Source organism: Aythya fuligula, chromosome 7 (genome assembly GCF_009819795.1).
Source record: "Aythya fuligula isolate bAytFul2 chromosome 7, bAytFul2.pri, whole genome shotgun sequence".
Taxonomy (NCBI): domain Eukaryota; kingdom Metazoa; phylum Chordata; class Aves; order Anseriformes; family Anatidae; genus Aythya; species Aythya fuligula.
Window position 1 is genome coordinate 11,359,933 of NC_045565.1, and position 13,792 is coordinate 11,373,724.

Genomic DNA, 13,792 nt, shown 5'->3' on the forward strand with positions numbered 1-13,792 from the left:
CACAAGGATCCCAGGTAGGCTTTGATTTTCCTTCCAGAGTTCTCCCTGTCCCTGGCTTGGCTTCCACCTGCAACCAAACCAAGTCCCTGCATGGTCCAGACACGTTCACCTCCTTTTTATCACCATCCAGAAAGTTTCTCGGCAGCCTAACCATGAGATAGTTATCAGAAATGCAGAAACAGTGCAGAAAATCTAAAGAGAACATTTCAGTAAACACTCCATACTTTTACAAAGTTACGGGAAAAAAATAACTGGAAAGTCAGGTGACCTCATACAGCAAGTAAGACTGAAAGATTTGCAGACAATTTCTGCTTTTTCCAACCCAAGACAACTGCATGTAGATAAATTTTCAGATCCTACTGAAAACTGGCAGGTGTTATACTAGTTACACTGATCCACTTGATTGGAAATTGATTAATTTATATATAATAAAGCCAGACATCACCTAAATAAGCTTTAAGATGATACCTATGCAGTTTGTTTTAGACACATCCACAGGCAATTCTAGACAGCATCTTGAAAGACCCTTCAGCAACAAAATACTCTGCTCTCTCTTTCATAGAAAACTCCAAGTTTGAAACACTTTGGTTAAGGCACAAAACTTCTCTTGCTTGAAACGAATGTCACATGAATGCAGAAATATGCATGCTACCAGAAGTGCATTGCACTGGGCAGAGGAGCACTTGTCCAGCACTCAGAATGACTGCCTGGCAACCTCACCAGAGAGAAGCAAGAGCTCAATTATCCTGAGGTGCAGGCTCTTTAACAGCAACATCCTCAAAAGCTTATCAGTTTGTTATTGTTAAGAAACACAAGCACAAATGTAGATGAATAGAATTTCAGTATCACCATGTTTTTATATCATTATGTACTTGATGCAGCCTTTTAAATTGGAGCACTAGTGAAGAAAGCTTGCTTAAAAGCTACTATGAAAAGTTGAGAAACCTCCATATGAGATGGAATAAAACTGAGTTTAAATAAGAACTGAAACTTTTTGCCGTGAATAGCTCTAATAAAGAGACTGTATGTGCACAATAAACTACTAAGCTGGTTACAGAGAAACAGCAGAAAGATTAAAGGATGTATTGCACATTCTAACAGAAACAATATCTGCAAAATTTCTCATGCTAGGGTATGAATATTCACCATTAGAACCTTAGCTCATTATTTCAATAGTACAAAAGTTGAATCCCATTCAGTTTTAATCAAACACTGACAAGTTTTGCCATCCAAAAACTCATCCTATTACTAGTTTGTATGGTCACAGCTCATTTATAACAAGAGCCCAATAACTACAGACACACCAGCTAACACACACAACCTTTGTACTTCAATAATGGAAGTGCTACTTTATGGCAGTACGGGCAATAACTGGAAATTACTTCTCTAAATGTAACCCAGTCACACGCATAAGCTTAGTTTTGCAACACACATTCTTAAGATATAGACAGTTCCATTTCCTCACGCCCTACTTCAACTTCAGTTGCTGACATTTTCATCCCATCCAGCTTCATAGACAGCATTTATGCATCTTACAATTACAAGACATTACAAAGAAAGCCTGCTGGACACAACTTTCCTAGCATGCTTTTCTAAGCGTGCTACTGAGAGAACACTAGAGAAGGAGCAACCAGTTGATTTTCCCAGCTTTGAATCCCTTAGACTAAGTACATAGCTACATCTCTAGCTCTAAATGGCAACTCATATTTTAACAATCTAGGTTCATACACTTGAACTAGTCAGCAAGTGTGATAGATCTGAGGAAAAGAGGGAGAAGATAAGATGCTAGGACAAAGCAGCAGAACCTCACTAATCTGAGCCATGTTCAAGCCTCCGTTTGCCCCAGCACACATCACACAGCATACAACACACAGCAAAGTGTCTCACATCACTACATTCCTTAAAAACGGGGTTCAGTTACACAGACTAAGAGCCTGAAGGTGCAATCTGAAGCAGAAAAGCAAGCATAGCAATTCAGGAACCAAAATACAAGCGCAGTCTGGTCTTACTTTGTTAGGTTGCCCTCTTCAACACAGATTTGCATCCAATTATTCAAGTTCCAGCTGCAGAGAAACTCAGCACCAGGAGCGTCAGAAGTGTCCTTACTGATAAGCACTGTTGCCTGCTTAAGTCATCACTGACCAACAACTTGTAACACATCTCTCTGCATTTCCCCATACAACTGGGGAGACGCCCCAGCCATACCCATCATAGGACTGTCACAGGATGAAAAAGGAAAGTGATTTTTTATTTGCTCTTTATTTTTCTTCATGCTCTGAAATGGCAGGGGTCCGGTACAACCAGCATGGGTTCTTTGTTGCAAGAAGCTGTCCTACAACAGCACATGGTTCCTGAGACAGATGTTTCCTCCTGAAATACCTATATTGAGAGCAGATTTGACTTACTGCATTTGCTTATCCACATCGGGAGCCTTTGGTTCTTCTTGACAGACCACCAAATGCTATACGGAGAAGTATGGTCCCTACTGGTGTGGGACTGACATTCTGACATGTGACATCTGAAGTGTAGGTATGTTTGACTGTTTTTTTTCCCCAACCCTACATATAAAGAGGCCAAACAACCCACTCAAAGCCACACAGCCACCTTTCCCATGTTTATACTAAAAACAGTCATGAGTCCTAGCGTAGGAAGGATCTGTTATCAGACAAAAATCTGCTACCTCTGTACTTCATGTACTTTGCATCACAGGCTGCATAACTATGGTTAGTGATGCTACAAAACATTGGGAAGCTTCAGGCAGCCTGTAGGCAGCACTGACTAGTCACTTTCTCTACTGCATTTCTGACAAAGTCACAGTGTCTCAGCTGGCAGTTATCACACACTCATAGCAACAGGAATTTCTAAAAATTAAATATAGAGCACAGCTGCTTTGGTAGAATTTATAACTTTGTTTTCAGCTTTAACAAAGAAAAGAAGTTGTCGTTCATCAAGTGAATGCTGCCATTTGAAAAGCATTTCTACACCCACTCTTCCTTTCCAAATACTGTAGCAGTGATACAGTCTATAGACTTTAACCCTTACAAAACAAAGCTGTGATGTATTAACCAATCTCCTGTGGATATGCAAGGAAATCCTCAAAGATAAGATACCAATGTAGAACAGGCAAAAACTGGAACACTAATATGCATCTCTAAGCCTAGGTCCACAAACTCTTCCGAACCTCAGGAGGCATTATAGCTTTACCAAGCAGACCTAAGCCACGCTCATGTTCCAGTTAAAGCCAGTGCTGCCACCGCACCAATTCCTCCTTCCCTGTCCCATAGTGCAATCCACAGCCACTCCTCATCCTACTCAACAGAAGGGGACCAGCAAGTCAACCCCGCAATTTTGTCAAACATGCTGAGAAAGCAGACTTGAGCCTCCCAACCCACCTCGCTAGTCACACGGATGCCAGCAGTGCAGACAGTCAGGTGGCAGCACAAGGACAATGCTGGGAGGCCAGAAGCAGCACCAGCTCCTGAGTGTGCCCAAGGTAATTCGGTACCACTGCAGTGCTCTCTACACGAGTATCACAGACAACACGACACGAGGCTAACGCATGGAAATGGATGAAGCTGGGGGACACTGTACAGAAGTGAGGCATGAGGAAAAAAAAATAATTTTGCTGGTTGTTCCCTCCCCAGCCATCATCGACCAATACAAAGTATCGGGTCCACATGAACCTGGTGAAGGAAATGGACACAAGCACAGCACAGCAGAGGAGTGGAAAGAATTTTTTACCATACAGCAAGAGATGCACATTGGCCTATTGCTTCTTTAGGTGTGCCTGCTTAACTCCACTATGCCATCAACACCAACTCCCTAACAAAAACATTACTTCATTCATTCAGGTCACTGTTATTAAAAATAAGCATCATTCTCTTGGAGGTGCTCACTTAATAGTTTTCTGTGGTTGGGTTGTTTGTTTGTTGGCGTGCATGCTTGTGAGTGAAGTGGAAAGATGGACATGTCCCTGAGCAGGAGCAGCTCACGCTTTCTTTGGGCCTTTCTGAAAAGGGCACAACCAGGAAACACCTACAGACTGCTCTTTCCACATCCCCAGAGAAACTGACCACAGCGAGTCACCATGATCAGTACAGCAGCAGGTGCTGGGTGTCAAGTCTTCATGTGTAAGGACTGAGCTTGGGGAACAAAAAGAAAAAAAGTGATTGAATTTACAGCTCTTACACAGGCTAACCCATCTCTGGAATGGGAGATAGCAGCACTTTGATGATTCAAGAACTCTGCAAGGCTGTGTCATCTTTATTTAGTAATTTTGTTTCCAAGGAACTCTTACAAGGGCCTCTAAAGAAATACACATTTCTCTTAAGGAGCAAGGGTATATAAGGGTATATTTATTTCCGCTGCAACCCAAAAGAGCAGAGAAACATCTGCTCATTCTTAGAAGAAACCTGAAGATTATTCAACAAAAGGTGTGGGTTTTTTTTGTTTTTTTGGTTTTTTTAATTTTTTAACCTGAAAGACTCATTATGCAAGGCAGACATGGCTAATAGGTTATCCCTCTCTATCCCTCCTTTCCTAATAGAGAAATAATGACCAAAACAAATCTTTGAAGTTAATGGAAAATACAACCAAAGCCAGACAGATTTCTCAAAACATCATCTTTTGGGGCTCTTACTTCTGTAGTATGCTGGAGAGTCAAAGTCCTCACACTGTTTGAAGAGTATTTCTGGCCCAACTTGTTCCAACATATACTCCACAACAATCCTCAGAACTGACCCAATCCCCTCTAAGATGGGAAGAGCTTCAGCTTTCAGTGACCAGGCTTTACTCACTGCAGCATAAACTGCAACTTAAGAAAACTTGTAAGGAACAGCTATCAGTGCTCCCAAACCCAAAACAAAGCAGCAGCAATTCAGAAGAGCCCCACAGAAGCTCTGCAGACCACTGACATTATGCACCTGCTTATGGCGAAACCCGATGCTTTCATGCAGACAAGCTGAATCAGAAATACCATGTGAAAGTACTCTGAACTCAGACTAACATTCGGAATACAGACACCTTGAATTCTGAAAATATACGCAAGCATTAAGGAATATAATCTGATAACCTCTTCCGAACTGCCCATTTGACTAAAAAGCCACCAAATCTTTGGCATAAAAGCACCACAACTGCAATTCAGGGAACCATTCAAGCTATTACTCACAGGATATTAGATCTACTTATTTTCTTAACCTAACAAAAATACAGGAAAGGAAGACTTGAAGAGAGCACACAATCAGCAGTCACTCCTGCAGCAATCAAAGACCACGAAGGGAGGACAAGAGCACTTGTAACAATCACTTCCCACAACTCTTCACACAGAAGCTACCAAGAGATACAGTCAGCTGGTCCTGCTCACACACTAGTGAAGTCTTTTTTCCTACTTAGCTACAAAAGCTACCAGTATTTCTAAAAAAACAAACCACACACACACACACACAAAAGCAGGTCCAGAAATTTCAGTTTTTCATCACCAAAAACGAAGCCCTAGTCAGAATGAGAACTAACACTACCACAGAACACAAGCAGTGACTGTGAAGATTCAATCTGCAAATATTTTCTACTGACACTGAGGAGACAGAGGCACAACTTGACTCAGCCATGTACTGAATTTCACCAGGTTTATGGTATTTCTGCTCTGCTGACTTCAGGTTCGCTGCAGTATTAAGTGAACAGATACAAACTGTCTGCTCCAACATTCAGCAGCCCTTGACAAGGAACACCAACTACAGCGGCACCTCTGACCCCGCTGAGGAGCGATCTGCTCAGAGGAGCTGAATGCACATAAAGCATCTATTCTGTATGCTGACTTAAAGCAAGAGACAGCAGGGGAAGCAGAAAGAGAAAGAAACATCACAAGTAAAATGAGTCCAAAAGTCACTGGTTTTCTGAACACAGGCAGGAGAAAGTGAAGGATCATTTCATAAGCTGTCAGGCTCTATTAATATTTGAGAATTGCAAACAACAGCAAGAGTGTAAGATGTAGGCTGCACTGACCTTATCTTCTAAAGCACTATGGAATAATCCACACTCACAAAAGTTAAAACTCAGACTGATTACTAGGAAAAATTAAATCTACACTAGACACTTACAGCTCAATGAATGGCTCATTAACCCCTTGGAAGTGTCTGGAATAATCTTTCTTCCCCAAGAAAAAATACAGTAAAACTATTACACAGTTTCTCCAGAATAGCAGCTTGCCTACGTGTTGTAACTCTAGCATTTAGAAACAAACCACAAGCTATGGTTGCCTTTTTCACTTCACAGAAAGCTCAGATGTTGGGAAACACACAAGCGTGTCACTCATTCTGACCAGGCGTTTGTTCACTTCGGGGAGCAAAGCCTGTCAGAACAAGTAGCCAGAACAACCTTAGCTGACCAAAACCCCTCAGCTGCTTTCTCCCACCTCTCCTGAGAGCAGACACATATCCACTCCCTATAACATTAACAGTAGCAGGGCAAAACTCAGTCTCAAATTAAAACAACCATATAATTTGATTTTTTTCCCCTTCCCTTGCAACAGAAGGTTTTGGAGTCTTGCAAAGCAAGCATTTTCTTTGGGGAGCCAGAACTGCCAGCATGGGGAATAATTTTCTTTATATTTAGTTATCCAACAGTAGGAAGTATTCCACAGACACCATCTGCTCCTTCCCATGCCTCCATGCAGACCACTGGGCTTCAAGAACAGAACGGGTCCTCCACTTGCTATACCACTTTATATCACACATCACAGCTTGGAAAAAAAACAGGAAGCCGCCAACTTGCTTTGCTGACACATCTGCTCTTTCTTCAGAGGACAACATCCTAAACTTTTAAACATATTGTGGCTTTCCTCTACTTCTCCCAGGAATGCCACTTGTTCTAGTCTCCTGTTACATTTCAGCCAAAGAGGATATCCCTTCATTTTCTTTTTTTTTTTTCCTCCCCCACAGAGAAAAACGGGAGACTGATTATAGTAATACACAGTAAAGGAATGACTACCATGTCATTTTTTTTATTCCTAAAAGTATGCCTTGCTTTGGGTATAACACACAGCCTATTCATGTCTGCATCATATTCTTAGCCTTTATACTCAATGTCCCTATATATTTTAACAATTTAAACGACCTCAGAAAGCCATGAGCTTGCAGAGAAGTGAACACAACTATCTATGTGATACTAGTTACACTGACCGTTTGTTCTGCTTAAGCAATGTTGTGTCCATGTCAGACACATGATGTGGAGCTGAAGCCACTGAAGAGTCAATTTTTCTCCCTTTCCACCCCCCATAAGTAACAGGGCTCCCACTTTCAAATCCAGGAGGAACAGGTGCTCCTGATACAGCCTCCCAGCACCATAGGATCCACCCTACCTGCACTTGCAGCCCATTCATGCAAAGCTCACTGACTGTCGTTGCCCTCCCTGCGTGGCACACGAGCTGCATTCAGCCCACGCTCAGGAGAACTTTGTTTTTATGAGCCAACCAGGATGATCACAGGCTTGGGGAGCAAAAGAAAAAATAGCACTTTGTGGCCACGCAGACAGCTCAACAATGGTACGGTAATTGTTCCACCTACCAACTGACTTTCTGGGAAAGAAAGGCACTTGTGTAACTTTCAGAACAGGACTAGCATGCAAACCTCTACCGTGCAATGCAGGAAAACATTAGAGAAGTGACAAAACAACATTCAAACACCTCCTCAGCCTAACCACCGTCAGCTCTTCAGGAGACCACGTGGCTCAGCCCAAAGAAGCAAATGCTTCAGGAGATGTGGCAGATAGGTTTTCATAGCACCCTGCACACGCTACCACAAGGCAAGGAGTAAGAAGAAAGACCAAAGCTGCTCCAGGCTGCTAAGCCAGGGCTTGAAATGCTCCAGCCCTTCCCCCAGTAGCCGGTGCTTACACGGGTCATGAGAAACTGTCAATTGTTTGCTGGAAGACTCGTGTCCTCCCCAGGGGAAGGAGGAAAAACAAGCTCTCCACCTCGTGAGGGGCTGGCCAAGAACAACATGGTGTAGTAGAGATCACGGCAGCAGAGGCTACGCAGCGATGCTGTCGGCGCTCCGTCACGCCCAGACTTCAGTCTCTGCAAGCAGCAAATAGCAAAGGCACCGGCACAATGAGAAGGTGCAGAAGTGAGACACAACAGCCTCACCTGGGCCTTTAATCAAAGGAGTAAGCATACCTCTAGGGGGGGGAAAAAAAAAAAGTAAGAACACAGGAAACTGCCATCTTAACATGCTGACAGCGCTGCTTCTTACACAAGCAGCCCGGCCCAGAAGAAAAAGAAGAAGAGCTAAAGACACCTTCCCTTCCCATTTGTCCCAGCTGGACAAGTCTTGCAGTTGAACTCCCTCCCACCCTGCAGAAGCGGATCACTGCTGTGACCACTTTGTCCACGTACCCTTCACAGTCTCACTGCAGTGTACACCTTGCAAAGTCACCTCACGCTCTTCTGGGAGCCGTCTTGCTAATTCCCCATCCATCAATTTCAAACCACACAACTTTTTAAGTGAGCTTTCTTCCTCTACATGCTGGCCATGCAGACACACTGAAATCACAGGCAGGGTGAGCAGCTCTTCTGCTTTGTGCCCTGTGTCATATATAGCTTTACCGCTGTGTTCATTTTCCACATAACACCAAGCACTTCCCTGAGTACTGTTCAATAACAAATTGTTGGGGGGGGGGGGGGGGGGGGGGGGAAATGAGTATCAAGGCCATGAGCTCCTTATCCTGGCAATCAGAAGCCTGCTGTCATGTAAGAGACCGAAGTCCAACAACTATGATGTCTTCCTTCAGATGTAAGTTACTTGAGGCTGCTCCCTACACTCTCTGTTCCAGGGGTTCCCAGCTGTCAGAATACCTATCACAGCACCGATTTTATATCCCAGAGCAAAAGCAGACAACTCTTGCTACACAGAACATTTCTTGACATAATAAAATTTTCAGCATTCAGCTGCCTCTAAACACCGTGCTTCACCCTGCTTCCTGCAGATGCAATTAGAGAATACTTTCCAGACAGATACAAATATCAAGTATTTAATCTTTGGGCAACAAAACAAAAACCTTTAAAACAGGGAAAAGACTGCTGGAAAGGGCTTTTGTGTCACAGGAACAAATCAGTTTTCTACACTACCAACTTGTCTGAAACAATCAAGCCAAATTAAAAACACATGAAAGCCAAAAGCTCACATTCACACATGCTCAGCAAGCACCTGAACCTGTTAGCACTGAAGAAGAGCTTCAACTCCAGCCATAGGCTTCAGCACAGGTTTTCACAATGAAGACTCCTGTTCAATCTCTAGACTGAGAGCACACAGCTTCTTGCAATACCAGGGAAATCTGGTAAATGTGTGCCTACCCCACAGAATGAGATAGCAAGGCCCTACGCCTTCGCCTTGGACATTCAGGTTCACAAAGGAGACAGCCCCAGGACTTCCAGCTGTTGCACAGACTGCTGTAAAGACAGGTACGCAGAAATAGCTCTAAGAAAATACATAAGATGACATTCCAGATAAGAACAGAAATCCACACATACCATGTATGAGGTTTACTATAAAGGAAAAAACTACTGCTTCTTTGCTCCCCAAAAGGGAGAGAAACGGGAAACACTGTGGCAGAACAAGTGCTGGTCCTCACTTCCAAACAAGGGCTGAGGCACAATTTGAGCCACATAGGACATTTCCTCTTGCATTCAGCACATTTTATTTTCCTTTGCTCCAAGTCTGCTGCAATAGGTGATAACAGAACTTGGGAAGCAGTGTTCTGTCCAGTCTTTCACAATCTTCTTTCAAAGAAGGCTTCATTTCCAAGATCTGTGCAAACAAGGTCAGCAAAAGCCTGGTCATTCAAGTCAGTAGTTTCAACTGCAAACAGTGGAATCCCTTATCCCATCAATATTTGACGATCACTATTTTCTGCAGGTTAAATCCTTCCTCTGTAATCCCCACCTGTGACATGCCTAAAATAGCAGAATTAACCCAACAACAATTTTTCAGCTCACTGACCACACTGAAGACAGGTTTTGTTCAGTCATCCAGAGAAGCTGTTTTACAATGCAAAAAAACTAAAACACAAGACCTTCAATTATATTTAATTACACAGTGGCTGTTTCAAAATGAAGTTGTGTGAACCTACAACACAACATGTTTTCTCCTCCCTCCTTTTCCTGAGGGAAGATTTGCTAGGTTAAAATCAGATTTCAGTTATTTTGGGGGGAAGTCCAGACTATAAAACTTTAAAACCCCCACAAAACAAACCTCAATCTGCTTTACTCTGAAGATCTCCCACATTGCTTTAAACCTTTCCTTGACTGGATGCTTTTGGCTGAGCATGAGCCAAAGGACAAAGGACAAGGACACTGCTGCTGCCCGAGCAGCGCTGGGACTGGAAGGCTGCAGCAGTACCCTCCAGCAACGCAACATTACTACAGCTCCAGAAAAGCCCTACATTTTCTGTTTGTGTAATACCAGGGAGAAAGACACTTCCTTTGGAGGTATCAAGAGCCACCTGGAAGAGAACTGTTCCTCAGTTTCTTCAGCTGCTGTTCCCACAGCTGAATTCTCCAATATTTATGCCAAAATAAAGAAACCTCTTGTTTGTGCGTTTGATTTATTGCAGGTACAATGGGAAAGCTTAACAAAGGGACTCAACAACCATAGTACATTCATAGATTTTGTGAATTGGACTGTTAGTAGCCTTGAAAATATACCATGGATGCCAAAGTACAAGAGTACAGAGGCCTCTTCTACCAGAAATGGGACATTTTGACCCAGGAAGCCACAGTGCAAAGCAGCATGGCACAAAAAGCCCACAAGTAAAAACATTCTTGAATCACATGTGAGCTGGGCATAAGAGTCTCCTTTGTCTCGTCTGAAGCTCACATATTTCACCATACCCCACCCAAGTGTTTTTTTTTTTTTTTTTTTTTTTCTCTCAAAATCTCAGAGCATAGATCAGACAAAGAACACCAGCTTTCAATGACTTGGGTTTAGTTCTAGACCTTACCCTTTAGCAAGGCCTTGCCAACCCATGAGTGAGACCATCAACAACAAAGAACTAGCATGCAACTTACTTTTCAACAGATGCATTTCCAATCTTTTGGGAAACTATTCCTAAAAATTGCTGTTTCAGTGGCACTATGATTTTGAACATGAAAGTCTTTTAAGGATAGAGAACATCACATTTTTTGTTCCCCCAAGAACAGAGCTAAAAGAACATCGTACCCTAGAAGTACTTTCTTGCAGCGTCATTAGCCATAGGATACAGAACACCATTTGAAGAACATATATTCTGTATTTGTTTAAAAAATACACAAAAGCTGTGAACTAGTTTCCTCCCACCCAGCTCACTCCTACTTCATACCAGGGAACAGACCCAAACTCCCACCTGACCTCTCCTTTCCCTGTCAAGCAGATAGCAGTACTATCTTAAACACCATCCCCACCTCAGTATTTGAAGTCTCACACATTTATTGTTTGTATAAAGTTGCTCAGGAAGTCATGCGCCTAACTCACTGATGGAGATAGCTGGAAAGGAAATCAGCAACCCACTGAGCATTTATGAAAAATATATACTCTGTATTTCCATCCTCAAAGAGCTGGTTTCCTTGCATTTTATCCAAAGCTCCAGGTCACAAGTTTCATGCCCCCTTGGAGAAGGAGGAAAAAAAAAAAAAGCAGTACTGGAAAAATCTGATCCTGCCAGCTATCTTAAAATAGCCTCACCACCACCACCTTTGAAGGCCTACCAAGGAAAGGGAAAAACCAACACAAGTAACTTATCTTACCTTTAAATTATTATTTTTTAATTATTATTGTTACTACTCAGAAAGGCTCCAAACGGAACCGCCTTCAGTACAAACTGAGTACAGGAGGTGAAGTTCACCATGTACTTAACAGCCTGCTGCAGACACTTTGAAAGCGTAAAATTTCTCGTTTGTTGCACACACGGAAAACGGCCAGCGGTAGCCAGTCAGGTACAACACCACGGGGTTTGCTCCCTGCATCTCTCCGAGCCGCCTCCAACCCAACTTAAACCCCCTCCCTACAGAGGCAGGGGAACGCAGAAGACCCGTGTGTCCCCTAAAAAGATGAGGTTCGTACACAGAGAGATATAAGTCCACACAAGCCACGCATAGCGTGGCAGCTCGTCGGCAGCGCTCTGCAGCAGAAGCACCCCGGAGCAGAAGCCCGAGGCGGCTCGGCGGGGAGCTCGGTGGCCGCGGGGCGGCCCGTGCAGCGGGGCTCGCCGCCCACCATCTTGGGCGCGCCGCGGGCCTCACCTGCAGCGCCGCGGGGAGTCGCCCGGCAGCCGCTCGCCCGGCGGGCGGCCCAAGGCCAAGGAGAAAGCCGGGCGGGCCTGGATCCGGACCCGGCCCTACGATCCCCGGCGGCACCTCGCCGCAGAAACAACTTCACGCCGGCTCCCCGAGGAAGCCTGCCTCCTCCTCCTCCTCCTCCTCCTCCCTCCCTCCCGAGCCCCCGCCGCGGCGCCTGGAGCACGCCCGAAATGGCTGCCCGCTGCCGGGGGGCTGCGAGCCCCTCGTCCCCACTCGCGCTCCGAAACGCCGCAGTTTTAATGGGAAAAGGGGATTAGGGAGAGAGCAGATGTGCAGCCCGCACGCCGCCCCGGCCGGGGGTCGGGACTCACCCGGGGCAGCAGCCTGCTCGCCAAGTTTCGCCAAGTTGGGAGGAGGGCGAGGCGGCGGCCGGCGAGCTCCGGGGTGCCGCAGCTAGTCCATGGGCACGGCGCGGAGCCGCCTCCAGACGCTGCCCAGCCACCGCCACGGGGGCCGCTCGGCGGAGCCGCCCCGAGCCGCCCCACTCGCCGCCGGTTCCCGGTGACCGAGGCAGCGCGGAAATGCGCTGCCAGGCCACGCCTGCTCCTCGCACACGCAGCCGCCCTCCACACAAAGGAAGCCGGCCCCTCCGCCTGCGGGCCCGCCGCTGTCCCGGGCTCCCACCGGCCTCCAGGCGGATCCGTGCCCTCTCCCCAGCCGCCGGGGGAGCCCCGGTTCAGGCGCCCCCTGCGACAACCCCCGAGGCCGGGCGGGGGCTGCGAGCGGCGCGGCTCCGCCCCGCCCTAGCGGCCGCCCCTCAGAGCCCCGCTGGAGGAAGCCCGGCGCTGTCAGCTTGATAATAACAAATATCATTATTTTAGACAGTTTTTTAACCGAGATGGCCGCGGGGCCGCCCTGCGGAAGATGTTCAAGAAACCGTGAGCTCGGTGGCGGGCCGGGGCAGGTCGCTGCAAGGGGCGGCCTCGCTTCCACCACGCTCTCCTCAGGCTTTCGTAACCACAGCAAGCGTGAAACAATTTCAGGGCAGAACCCTAGAAGCACAACCCGAGCGCTACCTAGAAAACCAGAAGTTGAAGGAAAAATAAACAAATAAAGCTACCCCAAAGAGTATTTTGAGTCCTCAAGCATCCCGGGGTTTTTAAGCTTCTCTGATGAGGCCCCAGGAAGGCAGGCGTGAGGGGAAGGAGTGGCTGACTCATGGTTTTTAAACCCCTGTGGTGAGCAAGCGAGAGCTCTCACCTGAGGCGGTTGCCACCTGGAAGATGGGGAAATATCCTGCCTCATCCATCAGCTGCCTGCCTCCCCGGGCCAGATCTGGCCACCGGTCAGACCTCCAAATCGGTCCTCGTGTGGAGCAGTCCCTGGGCATTGCTGTTACCTGATGGCTGCCTCAGCTTTTCTTGTCCCCATCTACGTTTTGCATCTTGGCCTCCCTGCCCTCCCAAATAATGGGAGAAAGGTGGTCCTGGCCTCCTGCATAGATCAAAGGCAGTAAGGCCTGCTTTG

The 13,792-nt window shown here is 45.9% G+C and overlaps 1 protein-coding gene across 2 annotated transcripts in view; it reads right to left on the minus strand.

Moving 5' to 3' along the window:
• The window catches only part of TSPAN14 (tetraspanin 14), a 42,665-nt gene extending 29,678 nt beyond the window's left edge, over positions 1 to 12,987 (minus strand). For both annotated transcript variants that reach the window (XM_032190719.1, XM_032190720.1), the window contains exon 1: positions 12,637 to 12,987. The gene's annotated coding sequence lies outside the window, so the exon portion shown is untranslated. The remainder of the gene's footprint in view (positions 1 to 12,636) is intronic.
• Positions 12,988 to 13,792: the final 805 nt, after the last annotated feature.